The sequence below is a fragment of the Siniperca chuatsi genome, linkage group LG19 (genome assembly GCF_020085105.1).
Source record: "Siniperca chuatsi isolate FFG_IHB_CAS linkage group LG19, ASM2008510v1, whole genome shotgun sequence".
NCBI lineage: Eukaryota > Metazoa > Chordata > Actinopteri > Centrarchiformes > Sinipercidae > Siniperca > Siniperca chuatsi.
In genome coordinates, this window is record NC_058060.1 from 24,864,954 (window position 1) to 24,877,942 (window position 12,989).

The window sequence follows — 12,989 nt, forward strand, 5'->3', positions numbered from 1 at the left end:
AGAGAGAGAGAGAGAGAGAGAGAGAGAGAGAGAGAGAGAGAGAGAGAGAGAGAGAGAGAGAGAGAGAGAGAGAGAGAGAGAGAGAGAGAGAGGAGAGAGAGAGAGAGAGAGAGAGAGAGAGAGAGAGAGAGAGAGAGGGAGAGAGAGAGAGAGAGAGAGAGAGAGAGAGAGAGAGAGGGGAGAGAGAGAGAGAGAGAGAGAGAGAGAGAGAGAGAGAGAGAGAGAGAGAGAGAGAGAGAGAGAGAGAGACACAAAGAGCTGCTACTGTTGATAAAAGACAGACAAAGAGAGCAATTACATTTTAATATACAAACACAGAATCAAGAGAGAAAACATGGCATCAGAGAGAGAGAACTGAAGGAGAGTTAGAGTCAGTTCTCTTACAGAGAGAGAGAGGTCCAGGTTCATTAGAGAGAGAGAAGGCTTCCTCTGGAGAGAGTCACTCTTCAGAGACAGACAGCTGGATCCTGGAGACTCTGCTCTGTCCTCCTCTTCCTCCACACAAACACTCAGAGAGAGAGAGTCAGTCTGAGAGGTGAAACAGAAACACTGACTGTGAGCTCAGAACAGAGAGAGAGAGAGAGAGAGAGAGAGAGGTGGGGGAGGGAGGAGATTCAGTGTGTGATCGATCCCCGGCCTTAAAGACGCGAGGAAGAGACCACAGATGTATTATTATATTATTATGCATATCATAATGAAAAGCAGCCACTGACTGTGAGCGCAGAACACAAGAGTTTAGGAAACAAGTCTGTTCAAGAGTCACAAACAAGACTGACAACAGGAAGCAGTTTCTTTCCTCTACAGTCCACAGGGAGGAAACCGACTCACAGACTTTGACGGGAAAATAATAAAAATGTTGGATTAACACTCACCCTGCCTCAGCCTTCAGTTTCCTCCTCCTGCTCTGTCGACTCAAAATGGAGTCTGACCTGACTGAACACTTTCAGCTTCAGGTTTCCTCCTCTACAGGAAATCACACGACTGTCTCCGTGCGCATGCGTGCGTCTGTCTGTGTGTGTTGCTCACACAGATCAGCTGTTTAACATGATGTGTTTATGAGCGTCTCTCGTGGCTTCAACAGACTGAATTAAAATGAGTTTTGGTCAAAATGTTGGAACTTAAATTGTGTTTAAATGATGTAAATAAATGAGTTTTGTTTAAGTTCCAACTAAAGTGCTTTAAACTAAATGAACTGAATGTGTTCTGTTACAGACTTACAGGGAACACAAACAGTTCATCTCAGCACAGGAAACCCCCGTTTTTAATCAGTTAACATGTTTGGGGATGATGCTGTTGATTCTTTGTGACTGAGTAATCTTAACTCAAGGTCCAATTAATAGCTGAAAAATGTTACTAATGGTTATTTCAGCCATCTTGTCTGCAGCTGCCGGTCAGCGACGTCACAAAAACATTTACTTATGAATTAATGAACATTTCCATCCTTTCTTCCTTCCACATTAATTTAAATACATGTTGGCAATGTGATTTTATATTAATTAATCATTTTATAAATTGATCGTATGACTTATGTGTAGAATCTGCAAAGTAACTAGTAAGTTCAGCTGTTAGACAGATGCAGTGAAGAGGACAATATTTCCATCTGACATGGAGTACTCGAGTAAAAGTATAAAGTACCAGAAATATTGAAATCCTCGGATTCAATGTTTTATTTCCACCCAAAATAACTGGATAACTAGTTTTTAATGTGTGCGTCATTACATGTTGTGTACATGTCACAGGTTTGAACCCAGCCACTGTAGCTCACTGCCATCGGTGTGAGCGTGTGAATGAGAGGCAAACTGTAAAGCACTTTGGATAAAAGCTCTATATAATATATTGTTTCTGTTCTGGGACAAATTCAGAGACATGTTGCTGCTGCAGTTGTTCTAAAGTTAAAAGAAGAACAGTCTCACTTCAGAAACTCGTGTTTTTTCATTAAATCATTAGGATTATTCACTCTAATGTTTGCTGAGACATTCAGGTTTGATAAGTGAACTTGAACTCTGCAGAGTGACGACAAAAACCACACAGGACAACTGCTATAAAAACGTGTGACACACACAAGTTATTTAGTCTGACGTTAAAACTAAACTTAGTTTTATTACATCAGGGTTTCATTTTAACTTGTGTGCTGTGAGTTTAATTTCAAATCCAGTTTAACATTTTAAATCAATATGAAGTAAATTATGACTCCATTTAATTTTTGGGGACGTCAGGTCACAACTCCTAATGACAACGGCGGACCTGTTGCATTTGTTTTTGCCCAAAGAAGCGCAGGCAGACATTAATGATCTAGAGAGGATTTCTGCAGCAGCAGCGCAGTGAAGGCCTGCTCCCAGTGAGAGAGAGAGAGAGAGAGAGAGAGTCCACCTGGATATCGATGACGCAACAGCTCAGGCAGAAGTGTGTGATGGAGGTGGTGCTGCTGAGCATCCTGTCCTGTCTCTGTGGGCGGAGGTGAAGATCATATTTGACAGACATGCTGTCTACTGGAACAGCTCCAACCCTGAGTCAGTTTTAGTACGAGCTGCCGCAAATCTTTTATTCAACAGGTATCGCAACTGTCGCAAATTCGGATCGCTGCCGGCATGAATACTGACCCCGGTGTGTTAAGGCCTTTAGAAGTAAAAACTGACCTGCTTCCTTCGACGTCTCTGTTTGTTTCCATGCAGCCAGTTGTCCAGTCATGTCTGATCATTGTGGTAGGACCGGGGAGCCTCACTGTCCTCAGGAAGACTCAAATCCACTGAGCTGAAACTCACAACATCCTCAAGTGTTTCCATCTGCGACTGGAGCTCCTCTTCCTTCACATCTGAGCTGCTGACAAGAAAACAGAGTCTATACATCTGAAACTAAAATCAGTCAAATGTTCAGTAAAAACCATAAAGCTTACAAAGTTGGGAGGCTGACTTCTAGAAACGAATTGTGCATCTTCTGAACAAACCGGTCACTAGTGTAAAATATTCAAAAGAAATGATTTTGTGTACAACCTGTGCAGATCATAGTTTCATTATCAGTCAACAGAGCTCTACATACATGTAGTCCTGTCACAGAGGAAAGTGAATGGACACACATTTGATTTGACTTTGACTTTATTTATAGAGCACTTATCAAAACAAAGTACAAAAAGAGAAATAAAATTCCACAGTGAATGATGAAAGTAAAGAAATAAAAAACAGAAAATACAGAAAAGCAATAAAATAAACAGCCAGTTCAGGTAAAATCAGGATCTGCTTTCTGATAAAAATGTGTTTTAAGAAGAGACTTAAACGAAGACACTGACTCAGACCTAACCGACTGATGTCCCCTCTCCGTCCTGTCCAGCGTCACTCACGACGTCCCAGTTGACGTCATCCCCCGGAGACTCTGGCACGAATTCAAAGAACCGAGCATGCCAGACTTCGATGTAAGTGGCATCACTACGAAGTGCAGTTGAGAATGTCCGGCCATCTGTTCGTGACATAAAATATATATAATCTCGCTCTCAGGGTCTTTCACAAATCCATTATTCGAAATGCTTCATGTTCTTATTTCCTGAGTTGCAACTTGTTCTTTCCAAGTCCTGATTATTTTGTCTTTTTTTTTTTAATACTGACTCAGAACTGTCAATCACTACATTTAGCACTTGACTGTGAACTCGTCATCACCTAACAGATTAAAGATGTCGTTGGTTTTTTTGGTGTTTTAAAGCCGGAATACTGTTGACATCTTCGCTCCGTTCTCCCCTCTCGCTCGGACATTTTGGTTCAAACCTTTTCTGTTTTCTGTCTTGGTTTAACCCTCGTGTAACTTTCTGTCCTGGTCAGAGGTCAAAGGGAACGTCAGAGAGGTTAAAACCTCCTCAAACACAAACACACACAGATGCTTGCCCTCAGTCAGAAAGCATTAACACGCAGTCATGTGGAAAACCTTTTAATTTCCTGTGGTTGTGTTTCCATCCTTCCTTCCATCCTCTCGTCTGTCCTCTCCTCCCCCAGCTGTTAGTAAAACATGACAGTGTTTCACAAAGTCAAGAGATGTAAACCTGTTCTGTATTCAACCCAATAAGAAAAAGCAATAAAGATTATATTAAGGAAAGGTGTGTGAATCAAATGCTGTCGATGGTTTTGTCTTTCTTTACCACTGTTGCACTTACGTAGCATTTATTCAGGTACTTTTAGAGGTTGAAGTGTAGTTTACAGACGTGCAGGAAAAGCATTTTTAGACAATAAACTGTGTATAAATTTAGTTTTCTGGAAAGAGATATGTTATTTGGTATTAACTATTGGCAAAAGAGAAAAAAAAGCTACATTTAAACCCAAGTCAATAATCATTATTGGAAATAATAATACACTATTTATAGAGCATAATGGCTTCACACAAAACGAAATAAAACACCACAGTGAATGATAAAATACATAAAAACCAATAAAACAAACAGCTTTCAGATAAAAATGCGTCTTGAGAAGAGACTTCTTCTTGAATGACGAAATATAAAGAAATAAAATACACAAAAGCAATAAAATAATCAGTTCAGGTAAAATCAGGATCTGCTTTCAGATAAAAATGTGTTTTGAGACGAGACTTAAACGAAGACTCTGACTCAGACAGCCTGATGTCTTGGGCAGGTTGTTCCAGAGCCTCGGGGCCCTGATGGCCAAATTACAAGGTCTAAAATATAGCCTGGAGCCATGAAGAGCCTTAAAAGTACTCAACAAGATCTTCACATCAATCCTAAAACAAACAGGGAGCCTGAACCAGGTGTGATGTGACAAAAAAAATATATAACAAGTTATTAAAATGTTCTGGTGTTCAGTGTGTGACCAAAGCTTAAGAGTCTTTTCACCAAAATCAAGAGATTTTCAGTAACTGAAAGCTTCTCTAATCAATATTTTTACATTAATTTTGGATCATCTGACGACGTGAAAGTGAAAGAGGTCGTTCATAGTGACAAACGCTCAGATAATTATCACCAGACTTCAGTTCTTTAGTTCAGTTTTCTGCAATAACACAATCTGTTGGGATATACTAGAAAAAGAGACTATTTTACAAAGTGTGTTACAAACAATCATCTGTTAAACTGTGAGAAAAGTCTGGCATTGGTGGTGAAAAACAGAACTTCAGAGCGGTAACTTTATGCATGCACGCTGGATGCTGCTTTCTCACATCAACTTGCAAAATTAATTAGAAATATAAAGTGGGAATTAACTACAATTATTACATGGTGGAGATGCAACAGAGAGCAAAACAGAAAAATCCATTAAAATAAGTGTTAATCTGCATTTATGTTGTCATCAACAGAACAAAGCTGCAGAGGCACTTTGGGTTCAGAATATCTGAATGAATAATAATAAAAAAGCCAAAATAAAGTCCAGGTGCAGGTGGAGGAGGTGGAGGAGGTGGCTGAGTGTGGAGCAGAAGGAGTGGAGGAGTCTCAGTGTGTCTGCAGAGACGGTGTAGAAGGACAGAGCAGCAGCAGAGAGTCCAGATCCACTGACGATACTCTGCCACATCCAGAGGAACACACAGGGACGATGGTGGACTTGCCTTTGTGTCTGACAGTGGAGCTGATCTCAGAGCAGTTCACACTGCAGCACTGACACTCATCTCCACTTGCTGTGATTCCTCCGTCAGTCACTGCTGGGTGAACTCTCCACTCCACCTCCCAGTAACATGGCCCAGTCAGAGCCTCTCCACACACCAGCTGCTGCTTCAACCTCTGGATCATCAGGACACAGCTGGTCCTCTCAACACAACTGCCTTTCTGATCACTTACACTGACAGAGGCCACGGCTTCCATCTGATGAGAGAAGAAGACAGACAGCAGAAGTGATAAATCAGTGTTTACAGAGACTCCCTCCATCAGCTGTCAGTCAGTGAAGCAGCACATCCAGTATAAAGACCAGCAGGGACCTCAGTCCTGTTCAGACCAGAAGTGGAGCGGCTGTGTAGCGCAGCCAGCTTCCTTTCAGCGCTCATGTTAACGTGTTGGAGTGAACACACTGAGCTGGAAGCTCACACACCTGCAGAGACTTTGGGCATCGAGTCTGTTTACTCTGCAGATTTCACTGAAGCACACAGTGGAAATAAAGTGCTGAGAGTCCCTGAACGCATCATGACTGCAGAAACAGAGAGATGTTCACTGCTCACTTTAATGATGGATTTACTGCTGTTAGCGCTCAGAGCTGTTAAAAACCAGCGTCTCAGTCACATCTGAATATTTCATCTACTTCTGAAATGTTACATGACAAATGTGTGAATATGGAGTCTGTTATAAAAACATTTGGACACAACAAAAGACAAATGGACAGATATATATATGATGTTAAAGGTCCTACATGTTCAAAGACTGAACAGCTAAACATCAGCTGTGATTACTGGACTTCAGCAGAGGTTCTGGGCTGCAGAAAGACCACATGGTGACTGAATGTAACGATGGTTCTTTGAAATAAGAGCCAGTGATCTGCAGGCTTCAGTCAGACTGATCTCAGAACTGTGACAAAGATGAACTGATCAATTGTTTAGTGTTGAAATGAGAGAACAAACACTTTGAGATCAGATTTGATGCTACGACAGTCTGATGAACGAGGACACTGTCTCTGTACATGTTGTAATGCTGCCAGCTGGAATCCAGCTTTATTTCCTGTAGACATGAACACAACAACAACAGTCGTCTTCACATCGACTCAAACACATGATCACAATAAGCTTCTGGCTCATATGATTGGCTGACTGTTCTCTCTCTGTCTCTCTGTCCAATCCTGAAGCCCGTCACCATCCTCCTCTCACAGCTTCACTGAGGAAAGCAGCCACTGAGAAGGTCGGAGGTTTACAGGAAATACTGGATCTTTGCTTTGATACTAACTGTGTTTAGTACAATACTGCTGAAAGCAGCATGGACCGACTCCAGCCCTCTACTGACCTCAGAGTCTCCAGTCTGCAGTGTGGACTCTCCACAAGATCAGACAGCAGCTTCACTCCTGAATCCTGCAGGTAGTTGTCACTCAGCTCCAGCTCTCTCAGATGGGAGGGGTTGGACTTCAGAGCTGAGGCCAGAGAAGCACAGCTGATCTCTGACAAACTGCAGCGACTCAATCTGAATAAAGAATAAATGATGGAGATAAAAATCCATTAATAATCCGATCAGATGTGTTCAGGTTTGAAAGTGTAGCTCAACATCACTCTGTCCTAATCAATGAGCTTCTCCCTAAAATTAGTAGAGTGATTTTGTCATTTTGTTATTGTGGATCATCATCATGTCAGCACAGATCAATAACATGCTGCTGATATCAGTCAAGTCTGGAATTACAGTAGAAACATTATATTGTGAAAATTGTTATAAATTAAACTACCCAACAGTTTATACAATTAGTCGATTGACAGAAAATTAATTAGCATCTATTTTGATGGTTGAAGTCATTTTTCATGTTAAAACACTTCCAGCTTCTCAGATGTGCAGATTTGCTGCTTTTCCTCTGAATGACTGTAATAACTGTAATGTTTGTTAATAATGTCGAGCTTTGGACTGTCGGTCGGACACAACGACATGGTGAAGGCGTCGCTTTGGGCTCTGGGTCGTCGTGACGGCGTTTCTCACTGTTTTCACAAGTTTTACAAACCAAACCGATCGATCGATGGATCGACGGAGAAAAGAATCAGCAGACGGATCCAGAATGAAAAGCATCATCAGCTGCAGTCCGATACAAACCGGTTCAACATGAGCTCCAGCTCCACCAGCTGCAGCAGCAACATCCTGCTTTACATTAATGCACGAGGAATAATAACCTGATGATAGAATATATAACAGCACAGCAGCCACAGGGACGCTGCACTGCTTTAATGCTTTAAGCACTTTTTCCTGATTACACTGTCACACTTTCACTGAAACAACATTTTCAAAGCAGGACTTTTACTTGGAACAGAGTCAGGGTATATTCAGGAAGTTAAATTTATACCTTTTAAACACCTTTTTTAGGACCCTTTCCACACATTTTACGACCTCATCGCCACTACGAGTTGAATGAACTGAGAGACTAACCCAATGCAAGTTTTATTAGAAAGAGTAATATCAGTAATCAGGCATGTGATTGGCAGAGCTCGGCGCGGTGCTGTGGTTGCGGTGGGGGGGTCGTGTGGTCGTGGAATTTGGGGGTCCTCCCCAAGAAACTGTGATGTTATCTGACTAAAAACTATGCATTTTCTCATAATTTTAGACTAATATTACAATATTTATTTTTTTTAAAACACAGGTTGTAGTCACATTATACTCAGACATTAGCAAGAAAACAGTGAGTTAGCTGTCAGCTGCAGAGAGACAGGTGGGGGAGGGGCTCAGGTGAGCAGCGACAGGGAGAGCTAATTGTCACAGCTGTGTCTTGTTGACTAATTATGCTCTCCCCTTTATATGCAGCAGCATCCTGGACCAGGTCTGAATAAATAAAACGTAACCTGTAAAATGCCCTGCTGCGTCAGTCTTTATGCCAGGGGAACCCACGGTAACAACAGCTACATTATCAATTTTAAAAACGAATACATTCTGAACAGATTAAGAATTGATTTATATGTTAAAAATAACTAAATATTGTTTCTAGAGCAGCAACAGTAAAGTTCACAACAGCAAAGTCATTATATGCACTCAATAATATCTCACTGGAAACAAATCTAAAGTGTCAGTAAAAGAAGCCTAATATTCCTGACATCAAAATACTGAGTGAAGTTTAGAAAGAACGAAGAACTCAGACATCAGTCAGTATCAGTCCTTCCTGCTGTCCTCTGTCCTCCTCCCTCTGCTGCTGCTGAGATTCACTACCTGGCAGCAGGTACCGCTTGTAGAGGGAGGAGGGGCTGGTTTGCAGCTGCTAAGTTTACAAGAAATTTTAAGATTTGTGGCAAACTAAGATACACAGTCAGGCTACATACAGATAGCTTTCATTTTAGCTTGTTCGTAACAATTAGCTCTTAGCTTAATAAGCGCGCTGTGGTTGTAACAACAACTGTGGACAAAGCAGGTGGAAAAATCGCTTTTTAACTTTTTCCTCGAGTTGTCGTCAACTCCAGTACGTTAACTTCACTTCACCTGGTTCAGAGTTTACACCACGCCTGCTTTGCTGTCCACGCCCTCGGTCAAACACGCAGAGGAGAGGACAGAGAAGCTAGCGCGACCATAACATAGTTTTAACGTATCTGCATCTGCATGATTCACGTGGGTCACATTTTCAGGTCGGAAAATCCAGAATTCTTTATTAATCTGGAAAAATCCCATTCCCAACATTAAAGTTCAAATCAAGGTTAAAATAAGTACTAACGCGTAGTGGCATTGCTGCCTTCTTCGGAGCGCACAAAAAGGCCAAAAAACAACACTAATCAAAGTGTCTGGTGTATGTTAACGCAAGCCTCAAGAGGAGAGATCAGACTTTGAGTGATTTTGACCAAGCTACAGGCGACCCAACTCCTGTCGAAGAATATGAATGGACCAAATGTGCATTGCACACAGCTGAACTTCTTTACAAACAAAAAGGGACTTCCTTAAGTTAAATACTTAGAAAAAAAACTATGATCTGACCTCAGACGTGCAGCTAGCCGCTGCTCCGGGTCAATCGGCTCTCTCAAATTGGTCCTCTACTTCAAGCTTGGTGCCAGCTCTTGCAGCAGAGCTTCAAATTGTACGACGGAAATCCTGAAGTGCACTTTGAAGCGGCTGTGTAGTTTAAGCTCCTGAACGAAGCAGTGCAACTCACCAAGTCTCCTCTCCTTGTCAGTATTGGGTGTACCCAGGTATTTTGTTTTCTTTCCTTTATATTAAGTAAAAGGAGCACCAGTTCATCATCGCTTGATGTTAATTATGTTTTTTTTTTAGAACCATAATTTTTTTGCGAAATCTCGTCGTGCTTGATGTGAATAGTCAGGCGCGTCAAAATTCACATCCAAATTATTCTCAATTTTGTGCCGTTTATTCGTGTTGCTGTTTAAAGGCCTTAACAGTGGACATTTTCTACAGTTTCTTTAAGAAACAGTCTTTTGTAAATTCAGTACAAGAAAAATGAAAATATGAACTAAAGGAAATCTACAACATTATGGATGTAAGTTATGTATGAACATAAATTAGGTTAAATTATTAATTAAACATTTAAGATCTACAATAGTAACAGAGTCAGTGAACTGACCTCAGAGTCTCCAGTCTGCAGTGTGGACTCTCCAGAAAATCACACAGCAGCTTCACTCCTGAATCCTGCAGCTTGTTGAGACTCAGCTTCAGCTCTCTCAGATGGGAGGGGTTGGACTTCAGAGCTGAGGCCAGAGAAGCACAGCTGATCTCTGACAAACTGCAGCACCTCAATCTGAATAAAGAATAAATGATAGAGATAAAAATCCTCTGTGTCCCTGTGTGTGTGTGTGTTCTGAAGGATCAATATCAATGATCACAAATTAAAGAAATATTTCTACTTCAGCAAGTAAACTTAATTCATTTAAAACAAATATTAGTTCAGAGGATCTTCTGTTTACAGATGTGACCTTTAACTAAAAATTATACACATTCATTTACTTCAACAGCTAACAGGGGACATTTTCTACAGTTTCTTTAACAGAAGTCTTTTGTGACTAAATTCAGTACAAGAAACATGAAAATGTGGACAAAAGGAAATTTACAACTTTATGGATGAAAGTTAATTATAAACATAAAATAGGTTCAATTATTAATTAAACATTTAAGATCTACAATAGTAACAGAGTCAGTGAACTGACCTCAGAGTCTCCAGTCTGCAGTGTGGACTCTCCAGAAAATCAGACAGTAGCTTCACTCCTGAATCCTGCAGCTTGTTTTCACTCAGCTGCAGCTCTCTCAGATGGGAGGGGTTGGACTTCAGAGCTGAGACCAGAGAAGCACAGCTGATCTCTGACAAACTGCAGCTCCTCAATCTGAATAAAGAATAAATGATGTAACTTTAGAAGACGATGTTCCTGCTTGAAATCATTCAGTGTTTAATAATCTGCTCAGAGCTGAAGAAGGTTGAGAAAGTAGAAGTTTACTTGAAACAGATTATTTATTTGTGTTTTTAGTATAATTTATTTTAAAAAACCTGATGTGAAATATAAGATTGAAATCAAGAGTTTGAGGTTCAGGGTGAATTATCCAGTGGAGATTTTTCTTGTTAGATTCAGGTTTTAAATGTGTAGCTCAACATTGCTCTGCCACAGTCAATGGACTAAACCACTGAAGAAGAAAACAGACTTCAGCATTAAGATACTCAGTGTGGATCAGTCTAATATCAGCCTTATGTCTGCAGTTTAGTGTCACCACAACTTTCACATCATATTAATCTCAGCACAGAAGTCAAAAATGGTGTCTGACCTCAGAGTCTCCAGTCTGCAGTGTGGACTCTCCAGTCCAGCAGACAGCAGCTTCACTCCTGAATCCTGCAGGTTGTTGTCACTCAGGTCCAGCTCTCTCAGATGGGAGGGGTTAGACTTCAGAGCTGAGGCCAGAGAAGCACAGCTGATCTCTGACAAACTGCAGTCCCACAATCTGAATAAAGAATAAATGATGGAGATAAAAATCCATTAATAATCCGATCAGATGTGTTCAGGTTTGAAATGTGTAGCTCAACATCACTCTGTCCTAATCAATGAGCTTCTCCCTAAAATGAGTAGAGTGACTTTGTCTTTGTGTTATTGTGGATCATCATCATGTCAGCACAACATTCATACACCTATTCATGTCAACACAGATCAATAACATGCTGCTGATCTCAGTCAGGTCTGGAATTACAGTAGAAACATTATATTGATGCTTTAAACAGCTGCATTTGGAAATATGTTTTGATCTGTGTGTGTGTGTGTTCTGAAGGATCAATATCAATGATCAGACATTATTTATGAAAACACATTGAAGGTAACAGAAATCCAAGAAATATTTCTACTTCAGCAAGTAAACTTAAGAACAAGACAAATAAAATACCACAGTGAATGACGAAATATAAAGAAATAAAATGCATAAAATACACAAAAGCAATAAACAGTAAAATAAACAGCCAGTTCAGGTAAAATCAGGATCTGCTTTCAGATAAAAATGTGTTTTGAGACGAGATTTAAACGAAGACACTGACTCAGACAACATAATTTCTTCGGGCAAGTTGTTCCAGAGCCTCGGGGCCCTGATGGCAAAAGCTCCGTCCCCCTTAGTTTCCATCCTGGACTCAGGAACAGACACCTATTCATGTCAACACAGATCAATAACATGCTGCTGATCTCAGTCAAGTCTGGAATTACAGTAGAAACATTATATTGAAAAAAAAAGTTCATAAAATGTGATTAGTTGTAAATTAAACTACCCAACAGTTTGTACGATTAGTCGATTGATGAAAAAATTAATTGGCAACTATTTTGATGTTTGAAGTCATTTTTCATGTAAAATCATTTCCTGGTTGCAGCTTCTCAGATGTGCAGATCTGCTGCTTTTCCTCTGAATGACTGTAATAACTGTAATGTTTTGTTAATAATGTTGAGCTTTGGACTGTCGGTCGGACGGACACGACGACACGGTGAAGGAGTCACTTTGGGCTCTGGGTCGTCGTGACGGCGTTTCTCACTATTTTCACAAGTTTTCCAAACCGATCAATCGATGGAGAAAAGAATCAGCAGATGGATCCAGAATGAAAAGCATCATCAGCTGCAGTCCGATACAAACCGGTTCAACATGAGCTCCAGCTCCACCAGCTGCAGCAGCAACATCCTGCTTTACATTAATGAACTTAAGTCAAATTAAATACCTTTTAACACCTTTTTTAGGACCCTTTCCACACACTTTATGACCTCATCGCCACTATGAGTTGAATGAACTGAGAGACTAACCCAGTGCAGGTTTTATTAGAAAGAGTAATATCAGTAATCAGGCTTGTGATTGGCAGAGCTCGGCGCGGTGCTGTGGTTGCGGTGGGGGGGTCGTGTGGTCGTGGAATTTGGGGGTCCTCCCCAAGAAACTGTGATGTTATCTGACTAAAAACTATGCATTT

At 40.7% G+C, this 12,989-nt stretch overlaps 1 protein-coding gene and 1 long non-coding RNA gene across 6 annotated transcripts in view; both read right to left on the reverse strand.

Annotated features, from left to right (window-relative positions):
- The window catches only part of LOC122866462 (protein NLRC3-like), an 876,731-nt gene that overhangs the window by 15,668 nt on the left and 848,074 nt on the right, over positions 1-12,989 (reverse strand). The gene's annotated exons all lie outside the window — the stretch shown is intronic.
- On the reverse strand, positions 4,946-8,795 carry LOC122866516. Its single transcript, XR_006375719.1, has 2 exons — positions 6,902-8,795; positions 4,946-5,779 (listed from the first exon to the last, which is right to left on the reverse strand). It is a non-coding gene; the product is annotated as an uncharacterized LOC122866516 (long non-coding RNA).